This window comes from Cydia fagiglandana, chromosome 7, assembly GCF_963556715.1.
Source record: "Cydia fagiglandana chromosome 7, ilCydFagi1.1, whole genome shotgun sequence".
In the NCBI taxonomy this organism is placed as follows: Eukaryota; Metazoa; Arthropoda; class Insecta; order Lepidoptera; family Tortricidae; genus Cydia; species Cydia fagiglandana.
The window spans coordinates 18,647,618-18,659,583 of NC_085938.1; positions in this window are offsets into that span (position 1 = coordinate 18,647,618).

Here is an 11,966-nt window from a genome sequence, read left to right on the forward strand (position 1 = left end):
AATAAACTTATAACAATGAGATCCGGGATGCATTTTTACATTATATTATTTTCTATGCACCTTATCAGATTCCTGTAAAATACACCAGCACTATCAGCAAATATATCTACATCATCTGACTCCAGTATGATACGATTAAGAGCAGTTCGGGCCCGAGCGGTGGGAGCGTTGGCGCCGCGCTGCGTGCGCGCGCCGTGGCCCGCGAACAGGCGCCGCCGCCGCCGCGCCGGCATAAGTTTTAAAACTTTATCATAGTGTAAGATTTTTTTAAGAAAATGGTAGATTGAATAAAATGAAAATAGTGTCAAAAGTGACATTTTGTGAACACGTTTGTGTCATATCAGTATCGTAACGGTATGACATTTTATATTGTTCGAATTGGTCCGTGGGCCAAACATAATGTTATACTGGTAGGTAGCGTTTATTTTATAAGCTATAGATATCCTTTATAATATTACTATAAAGGGTATCTATAATTTTTGTACTTATAAAAAAACTTTTTCATTGCTCTTGACAGTAGAGCTTTATGAATGAAGAGTCCTTCAATGTGCACACTAGCGCCACTACTAAATTATCGTGATTATTTATATTTCACGAAAGATATTTAAAAAAGGAGGCCGCTACGGACTGTATTGTGTATTTAAGTACCTTTTGAATACATCAAACTAGTTTTTATGTTGCTGGATTTGTCAATCTATGCGTCCAAAGTAAAAACGGCCGTTTTTGTTTTGAGTTCCTAGATCGACGAATCCAGCAACATAAAAACTAGTTTGATGTATTCAAAAGGCACTTAAATACACAATACAGTCCGTAGCGGCCTCCTTTTTTAAATATCTTTCGTGAAATTTAAATAATCACGATTATTTAGCAGTGGCGCTAGTGTGCACGTTGAAGGGCTCTGAAGTACATTACATTAAAAAATGTATTTTTCTTATTTCGTAGTTGTGGAAATTTAATATATACAAATATTGAATCTCAAGATAAAATTGTACATACATAAATTACTTATACTAAGGAAGAAATAAATGTTTGTATCAATCTTCTCACCAATTCTGCTGATTTTCACATTCTATGTAAATTGAATACGGGTTTCTATTTGCTTTTGTCGTTAAAGTAAGGTAGGTCTAGGTACCTAATGAGTGAGACGTTATGTTTTATGTTACAATAAAGAAACTTTATTGAACTTTGATGTTTTAATACAAAAAACCTTCAGCGATCTCGGTTCTCCGTACAAACGTAGTTAATATGCTTTAATTTTAAAACGACTAGGTAGATTGCGCTGATACTTTGTGCTTACAATAGGATGGGTATATATATACCTTATCCTATTGTAAGCCTAATCCTATCCTATTGTTGGTTAAATTATATAATTGAATTGAACCTATGAGTATAAACAAGTACATAGGTACATATCCATGTTCAGTCTCGACGATGACAATAGCTAATGACTTATTAGTTAATTTATTTCCGTTCTGAACTCATTTTCAAGCCCGATTTTACGTTTTTCTGGGAATCCTATCTATAAACCTATTTCGAAAGTAGATCATCCAATCTACTACGCCCGCCAACGAATGTGCTTCACAGAGAATATTCCGGAGATGTGTAGTGGAGTAAAATGCAATTTTGCGGCTTTGGTGAAAAAAATGGCGGCAAAATACAGACGTTGATTCACGTTTCTAAAAAAGTTGATGAATATTGAAAGTTCTAAGAATAAAGAGCGGATTTGCCGATTTAAGTGCTGGAGTATAAAATACACCATAGATATATAATACAAATAGACAGAAAACGTTTAGGACAAAACAACATCGAGGGAATATAATATCTAGACTAAGCTCTTAGTACATTTGTATGCGCGTAACGTTAAAAATTATAATATATTTGTCGTATCCCCCTAAACTCTGCTTACTTTTCAACTCTGTGTATTCTTCAGTAAAATTATTAAAAATTAATACTCATTATCTCTTCCAATGACATAAATCAACCGTGCCAGTTTTATTAGACGTTTATTTATGGGTTACAAAATTACCTTAATTGAGGGTATTTCCGTGAAATTATCAGGTAAGCCCCGACAATCCGAACAGATCTCAGATCTTGGGGGAGTTTGAGGTTGAATGTCCAGGAATAAAGTCGGTGTCCAAGAGCTCCCTTCATCTTCTTGGAGCCCCAGTTTTCGGCGAGGCGATCCCGGATTTCATTTATAGTCAACTACATCGTTTCTCTGAGCATTCTGACCGCCTACTGAAAATTAATGCCCACATGGCCTTTTTTATTATCCGGTTTTGCCTTTTTGTCCCGAAACTTACTTATGCGATGAGGCGCAGTCCATTCTTTAGGCATTCTCAGTTGTGTCAAGTGATCGACAGTACTATACATGTCGAAATACAAAAAATATTTAATATTAGGATCGATGATAGGCAGTTTCTACAAGCAACTTTACCAATCCGCTTCGGCGGTCTGGGTATAAGACGCATTTCTAGTGTTGCTTTGCCTGCGTTTCTGTCATCCGTTCATGGTACGCTATCCCGCGTAGGAAAGATACTCACTCCGTCAATACCTGACTTCGAGGTGGCTTACCTGTCGGATGCAGTGAATGCTTGGCGTTTGGCGTGCCCGACCGTGGACCTGCCTTCCAAAGGACACATTCAGAGCTCGTGGGATGAACCTCTCTGTCGCCAGGTTCAGGCTTCACTCCTTGATTCTGCTGCTTCAAGCGAGGAGAAAGCCCGTCTCCTGGCCTCTTCCAAAACGGAGTCGGGTTATTGGCTTCATGCGTATCCCTCCAGTAACTGCGCTACCCTGTTGGACAATAACTCCCTACGATTGGCGGTCGGTCTCCGTATAGGGGCTGATTTAGTTGTCCCCCATCGCTGTCCTTGCGGAGCGGAGGTTGATAGTCGCGGTTACCACGGCCTTTCCTGCCGGAAGAGCGCAGGTCGCTTTTCCCGCCATGCCAGCCTTAACGATGTTATCCGCCGAGCTCTTGTCAGTGTGGGCGTGCCATCCGTGTTGGAGCCTCCCGGTCTTGTGCGCGACGACGGAAAGAGGCCCGACGGAATGACCCTTATCCCCTGGCGGATGGGACGGCCGCTTATCTGGGATGCAACTTGCGCGGATACTCTGGAGCCGTCCCATTTAGCCGCTACTTCGTTAAGGCCTGGCGGAGCGGCGGCAGCAGCTGAGGCTCTGAAACGTCGCAAATATGCTGGACTTTCGGCAAATCACTTGTTTTCGGCATTTGCGGTTGAGACTTTGGGACCTTGGTGTCAGGATGCGCTCAGTTTATATAAAGATTTGAAGAAGATGCTCCTTGACACCACCAGGGATCCTAGGGCTGGCTCATTCCTTGGCAAAAGAATTGGAGTTGCCATCCAGCGGGGGAATGTGGCCAGCATTATGGGCACCCTTCCGCAGGGATCGGATCTGGGGGACTATTTGTGTTAGTTTTTATTTAATTGTAAGTTATTTTATAAGGTTACATTTAGACGCGTTAAAATGTATTTTTTTTTGTGTAACAATTTTTTTGATATTAATAAAGTAGGAATAGTTTAGGTACTTCAGGTAAGTATGTCTTAGGTAATATGCCTAAATTAGTTACTAATTTGTTCTGAAGGTAAAGTTCTTCCTTAAATTGTTTTGTCAAACTATATTTACCATAACGAAATGTGTTTGGTTGGAATATAGTATTAACAGGTATTAATAGATATTAAATATTTATTCAAACCACTATCAATTTATTTTCTATTTCTGGATATGTGTGTAAGGTCAAGGAGGGAACGGTGGCTCGGAAAAAATAGTCGGGTACAGTGGCTCACTCAACCTATATCCAACATGAGAGAGGCCATTTGCTTCCCTGCTCATACAGCAGCTACATTCTGTAGGTCATTGAACAAATCAATTGGGCGAGCAATGGTTATTCTAACACGTAAGGGTAACATTCCATTTCCAACGACAGCTGCATTACTGACAATTATACTACAGAAATTGACAATGACAGCGACGCGTTCAGTACCGGTAGTGCAGCTGCGGTTAGAAATGGAATGTTATCATAAGGGTGCTTCAGTGTATTGCGATATTTGGGCGACTGAACCACTGTTTGCGTTGAGCCACTGTTCCCGCCTTTACCCTATTTAGTTTCTACAGAGCGAGCTGACTTGAAAATAACCTTGTGAAGGTTCACTGAGTCATTAAATATTAAAATGAAAGAACAAGTAAATGTCAAGTTTGTCCAATCACGTGTGTTAGATACTATAGTGTAGTATACACGTAGGATATTGGTTCATTATTAATACCTGCCCGTAATTATTGCTTAATAACTACAGCTGTTGATATGACAACATAATAATTAATGACCATATGGAGAAACTGCTTTGTACATAATATATACAAACATGCTAAGTAGGTAGGTAATAAATTATTCTCGAGCACCTGTTTCTAAGGTTCCGTAGCCGAACAGGACCCCTATTCGACAAGCGACGTTTGACGTAGGTATCGTGTTGATCTCCCGTTGATGTGGGAAAAATCATAAGTTCTCGAATACGTACAATGTCAAAATTTGACATTAACAATCCACAGTTAGGGTGACAAGCAAACCAAACCGAACCACCCTTAGTTTAGAGTTGAGTTTTGGTTGTACCGAATGATATTATCCACCGTTGATGGAATCAACACTCAGTATGCAATAAAATCAACTGTTGATTTGACGTGGATGCGAAATCTGACAGTTGTACGTGTCGAATTTGGCCCCTGGCTAAAGCGAAACGGTAGGTAGTTTTGACATGTTAGAGCGTTTTCACATTTTCCAATCCGATATCCGATGTAGGCTTGATTCTACATCTTTAACGGTCACGCATACGTAGGTATGCATACAATAGGCAATAGGTAGGTATTTTGTTGTCTGTCCTAGGGCACCCCGGGGGTGCATAGGGCCTCCACAAGATCCTTCCACGCCTTCCTGTCTTGAGCAACCGTCTTGGCCTCGTTCCAGCTCAGTCCTACGGCTGTCAGCTCGTTCTCTACGCTCCGCCTGCAGGTGTGCACAGGGCGTTTGCGGGCTCGCGGTAGGTATACAATAAGCATTATACCAACACGTACGCATCCAAATAAATATTATCGTAAAGTATGTACGAGCCAAGTCCGGATTCATCCTGAGGGTCGTGAAGTTGGAAGCTCGACACAGTGTGAATTTTAATTCTTTTGTGCTGAGCGTTCCGACTGAACATCTAGCGACCTTCACTAAGGAGGAGTTTTAGCCGAAGGGTGTCAAGTTCCGGCGGTTCCGCGGCCGGCTCCCTGACAATGCGGGGTTGCGAACTGCATCGCAGCCATAATTGTTTTTAGTTTTAAGATATATTTTGTAATATGTATGCTAGTTTTAAGGTATTTATCTATGGGCCAATAGTTGCCTGAAAATAAATGTTTTCATTTATTCACTATCGGTCCGACAACAGACAGGGGGCTCCTATGTACAACTACATATCCGAGTTTATCGGAAGCGCCTTTCCGATATCGGATGTCGGAAGACGCCTATGACAAAAACAGCAGCGGGAGAGTGCCATTGGCATTAAGTCCGCCCTTTTTGCGTTATTTATCGTTTTTTAGTAATAATGATTTACATAATTATTAAATGCATAAATGAATCTATTTACTGGCCTCTGGAATTTTTCCTAATTTGAGTGAGCCTCACCTTGTATTTTGTTTTATGGCTCTACACAATGGGCCAACGCCGGCCACTCCAAGGGATGCATTTATGCGTTAGAGGGAGCAAGTGATATTGCTATATCATTCTACCGCATGGCTGCGTCCCTTGGAGTGGCTGGCGTTGGCCCATCGTGTAGAGCAGCCATTAGATGGATAGGAATTAGGATATATATATTTCCAATTTTGTTGATATACTCGTACCTTCAGTGTCCTATAATTATTTCCTGTTAGTCAGGACATGTCTAATAATTACTCTTTGCACATGACACACCTAATGGACGGACATTGAAAAGGTTTATGTTTGACAAGGGACAAATTGGTGCTAATAGCTTGTAGATTTGCTGATAGTGCAATAACTACATTCGTTTTGTAGACACAAATTGCAATTCAATGCATGTTTGTATTTCCTGTACGGATATGATGGCCAATCTTGTCTACGTGACAGCGTGATAAAACGGTGTCCGTCACTTTCTATCCCACGGTGTTAAAAAGTGACAGTTATTTTATCACGTGAATAAAGACGGATAAAACCATCCATAATACGCCGGCTGAAATTGAAATAGTTGGGGAGACCGAGGTGAGTTGTCACTGTCGATTTTTTGGAACCTACTTATTAACTGCGAGCTTGCAACAGAGCTCGTTATTAGGAGTCCAAAAAGTCGACGATGTCACAACTCTCCTCGGTCTCCTTTTATAGGTTTTTGTCAACTTTACGAAATAAAAGTACGAATATCTCGTTATTTAACCTTACACTTTAAAAATCATATTTACTCTAACTAGGTAATGGAATATACATAATAGTTATTTACTTACTCGGAACTGTACACACAATAAAAAAATCCAGTCCATCTTTGTCACTTGGGTCGATAAGGATACTACAGTTAAAGCCATTAACATTTTATTGACAAATTGATAACATCGGGGACCGATTTAGGGCGATCTTATGTTTAACTTTTTACTCTTCTTTATTCAAATTGACGAGGGTAGGCCGTTATTCCTAAAGGTGACATATACGAGTGTCAACTAACCTAAACTAAAGATTTGCAGTTGTATAAATAGTTTTCGTTTCAATTTTATGTGTTAGATATATATAGTTCTAGTTTTTAATTAATTTTTTAATTTTTAATTATCATTTATTTAAGGACCAACTGAGATCATTTTTGTTAGTACTTACTTAATTAGTTTAGTAAATTGAAGCATAACTATCTCGTCGTCGAACGGCGTCCGCCTGGGTCACAACGGAAAAACAGCGCTGGCTTTGCCGGCTACATGCTGAGTTGTATAACCCTTTTATGGCATTTTGCACTAAATGTTATACATTGTGTATTTGTCAACATGTTTTTGTCATCTGTGTCTGTTTGTCATAAATAAATGTTTTTCTATTCTATTCTATTCTATTTGAAAGCTGCATTACAGTTGCGGTTCTTGTTATTTTATTCTTTGATAAAATGAGTGACGTTCGCCGTCGCACTATGCCGCAATTATGACATTTATGACATTCGACTGAATTATTTATTTTATCAAGTTAATTGACAGATATCACGGCGCCAATGTAATCTAGCAATAGTAATGCAGCTAAAGTTGACATCGATATATTTTATCACATTTTGCGATCACTGTATCATCCAGTGAGTCAGTCACCTGAGAGCGCACTGGCGTAGTGACGCTCTTAGCGGTAGAACAGCTCTCTAGCCAAAGATGATGATGATATTGTCGATAGTAAGGCAAGCTAATTTCTGTAACTGCGATATTTGTAGCTATGATTCACTAAATATTTATATCAACTTATTCCAAACACATAAGGTCCACAGTTTAGTCAACAGTGTTGCTTAGTAAGTACGTTTTGTTAGAAATGTGAGTACAAGTTAAGTCGCGTGTAAGGGCTGATAGTACCAAGTTTAGAGTTATATAACCGGGCTATATATAGCGCGGGATAACCGGACAAGTTGTGAAGGTGACCGAACGCCCGGATAATCTGATTATTGCGTCAGCAGTGTTTTGTCACGCAACATTTCCTTTAGAATGCGACTACGATAAGGCCGGCCCTAGTGACGTACGGCCGGAGGCGCGTTCAGCGGGGCAAGCGGAAGCAGAAATGCCAATTTTCGCCGCTAGAATGCGTGTTTGGGAGCAATTTATTAATTTCAAGCGCTCGACTCTCACCATGAATCTAAAATTGGTGATACGTGCGGACGCTAGCGTCAATCACATCTATGTAGATGATCATATTTAAAACGTCACACTTACCTACGCATAGACTTGGAATCCTCTAGACCGAGTTTAGAGCAATTATTTCATGCAACCGATGATGCCAAAAATGCGGGGGTGCGCGGGACGAGGTGAGCGAAGTCCCGTGCCGTGATTGGTCCGTTCAAAGAAACGAACGTCACACAAAGACACTTTCGACTCGAACATGGAGTAAAATTACCGTATGCGTGGCAGAGGGGGTAGCGCGACTATGCTCAGTCTGGAGGATGTTTTGTCTGTGTACCTAAGCGACGTCACAACTGTCACATATGATGACTATGTGACCCACACTAGCGTCTCCCGAGCGTAGTCGAAATTCGTTCTAATTTACTTTAGAATAAGGTTTAAATTAAAAATATGACAACTTTATATGCTGGGTCTTACGAGGTTCAATTTGCAGTTGTATCAAAAATACATGATGTATGTAACATTAAGTAAGTACCTAAATACATGATAATATTCCATTACATTTCTTATACTTAATTGAAACTTTTAAACCCTGAAAACTTTTCTGAAGAAAATAGTCCAAGTATATTGTTATCTAATTCGATATCAGGGTCATTCTAAGTTAAGAGGTATTAACGGTGTCCATGATACATATCCATACTTTTCTTAAACAATTTAAATAAATTATGGTAATTTCCCTTAAAAGATTGCATTTCCTCTATATACAGTCAATTTCAATTTATTTATTAATTCAGTTTTGTCACAATTGCACCTCAAACATGCAAAATGTCTCTCCCCTGGCCTGTCCCTTTGCAGGTTTTTCAATAAATCAGTAATTTTATCCAGATGTATTTCCCATAAATCCGTTAAATGTGATATACTTCATAAACTAAAACAAATATTGATTGTAATGTTATTAATAAAATCCTTTAAACTTTTCTTTTTCATAAAAAATATTTATGTTAAATTTTGTCCCCCAGATTCTATGTCTCCTACCCTGGCCATTATGTAAATGTAAAAATATTGGGTTTATAGCTTTAATTATTGCCATTTTAATCCCAATAGAAATGCATTTCATTCAATACTAACAACCAACCCTGCGACAGTCATCTTTTGGTTCCGATTGTCAGTCATTTTGATCATTGACCTCTATACTTGACAATGTTGTTTTATGAAAGTGATATCTCCCCTGGTCAGTTTTATTTCAAAATTATTGATATAAATGCTTAATTGTATTTGTATATTTACTATAGTTTATGCATAGATTATATAAATACTTTAATTTTATTATTTACATTAAATACTTGCACAATTATATCTGATTTGACATGAAAAAGTCACTCCCCTGGCGTCTTTCCCCTGGCGCATAATTTTCCAAAATGTATAGTGGAGGTATGAATTCTTGTTTAAATGAATTATTACACTTTAATTTGCTCGAATTTCTAAGACGGCTGGTCAAAATTTCGATTTTGTTTGTTTTTAAAGAGATCAGGGGAGAGACCCTTCTCTCTTTATTTCATAGAAAAAGTACGGTATCTCCCCTGGTGTCTTCTAAAATGGTAAAAAATTAAAAAAATGACTGATGAGCTTACAAATATATATAAAAGAGTCGTTTCAATAAAAATATTGTATAATTAGATCAAAATACTAACATTTATGTTGTGCCACTTCTTCATACAAGCGATTACCTCTTAACTTAGAATGACCCATCAAACACTCTCATTTTCAGCTCTTTATAAATGGAATAATACAACTTACATAGTTAACCAAATTAAATTTATGGTTGCGTGTTAGAAATAAATAAAAATAACACTCCACTAGACGATCAATTGTCGTTAGTAGCTGTTTGTCTGGCAATATTATGATAGCAAGAAAACACGCTATGTATGTCCGTAAGATACAACCTTATAAATTGTCTTACTTTAGGCAACAATGCCTTAGTAAAGTTGCAAACCTCTTAAGATGAAAGCGGTCAATCGCCCCGAAACCACCTTTCCATTTTTTTTAGTGTTCCGTACAAAACTTTGTTCACGGAACACTTATTTATAAACTGAACAGTATTAGCCTATTTACTCTAGCCTTAAGACCGAGACAGTACACTAATGGCGACAGTACACTGACGGACACTGACAGTGACACTGCCCCAGAAGCGCAGTTCAAACACACCCCGCCAGTACATGTCCAGGGACAGACTAGCTGCCCAGGGCCAGCGTAGCTGTCTGACAATTAACTGGCCAAAGACATATCAAAGAGACAAGACATCTCAAAAATGGAAGGCCTTAAAAGACCGAGGTCATATTTCTCAGGGAATACAGATGACAGGAGCCCATTCCATTCCTTAGCCGTCATATAAATAAACGTTGTCCCCATTCTCCTCTCTGGATATGAATATTGGGCCAAATTCGACACGTACAACTGACAGATATTGCATCCACGTTAAATCAACAGTTGATTTTATTGCATGTTTATTTTATCAAGTGATTCGATAACATCATTTGGTACAACCAAAACTCAACTCTGAACTCGGGGTGGTTCGGTTTGGTTGTAACCTAACTGTGGACTGCTAATGTCTTTTAACATTGTACCTACGTATTCGAGAACTTATGATTTTTCCCACATCAACGGGAGATCAACACGATCCAACGTCCAGAATTCGACCCTTTAATCTCAATACGGATTCATACGTATGGAGCCCCATTGGCATCCAATACGCTCTTGTAGCACACTCAAATACCATTGTGTCGAATTGCATCTCGTCTGTGTCGAATTGAAACTGATACAATTGAAGCCGTATACCTACTGGCTAGCCTGTAGTCATATAAGAAGCTGTTACTTAACTAGGCTTCTGCTTGTGATTCTATCTGTGGAATGGAATAAAAGCGGCTATAATAAGAAAAGTTTAAATTTACAGTCCCTGATACAAAACGGCCCTAAACTTTCCTATCCTAGATGAAACATATAGTCATATATTTATTCAAAAAAAACAATACAAGTGTTGTGTTTGAAATACATGGCTTAAAACTAAAATTATTAGACACTTAATAAAATGTAAAGATAATAATGTAGGTATCATAAATGTTAAACATTATCATAAATTTCATCCACTGTGTAAAAGCAACTTCTCAATAAAAATCTTTTCAAATCCCTATGAAACAGCGAGTGATCCGTAATGATTTTTAGTTCAGTAGGCAATCTATTAACTATAAAGGGTTATGGCTTGATGAGCAACGGAATGCGCAGCAACCTCGAGTCTAGGACAGAAAATAACTTTCATATTTTTGGTGCGCGTAAGTAAGCGTTCATATTGCTTTTCACAAGACTCGTTCTTAAGAAGCTTTGTGAGCAGTAGCAAGACATACAATCTAGGCACCGTGAGAATTCCTAATTCTTTGAAAAAATGTCTACACGAAACCCAAGGAGGTATGCGAAACATAGTACGAACTGCTCTCTTTTGTATTATAAGAGCCCTGTTAATATTAAACTTTAGAAAGGGTCATCATTTTTATTGTAACCATAATTATTTAGGTTAATTTGATCTGCAGATAAAAGTTCCTCCATTACGAGTTTATCGTTTAAAATACACCATTCTTCACAGTGCCGGCGGCCGATTCTGGGCTATAACCGCGAAAATTGAAGTTCATAAATCGTCACCTCTGTCACTCTAATTACGCCTTAGTTGGAGTAAAAGAGGAAGATGCCAGAAATTAGCGAATTTCGATCTTCGTCTTATTTTGATATGTGACCGTCATCTAGTTCATTGGTGCGCGTGAGTCTGTTAAAGTCAAAACAAGATAAAAACCTTAACAAATCGTAAAAGCAGGGTAGGCATCTTTTCACCGTGCCAAGTCGGGTTCAAAAATAATCTTTTATCAAGTAATTATAAAGGTGAGGATATAAACCAAACTTAACAGCCGTCATGAATAATATAAACATCTGTTTATTGCAGGTATTTTATTGTGCAAGTTCTCGCCTTCAGCCGAAACTCTTTACTGAATCTATAAACAAAATGATTATGCCAAAGCTACTGAAATGGGTTTGTTGAATGTTTTAATTTTCTTTCATGAAAGTGGCGTTTC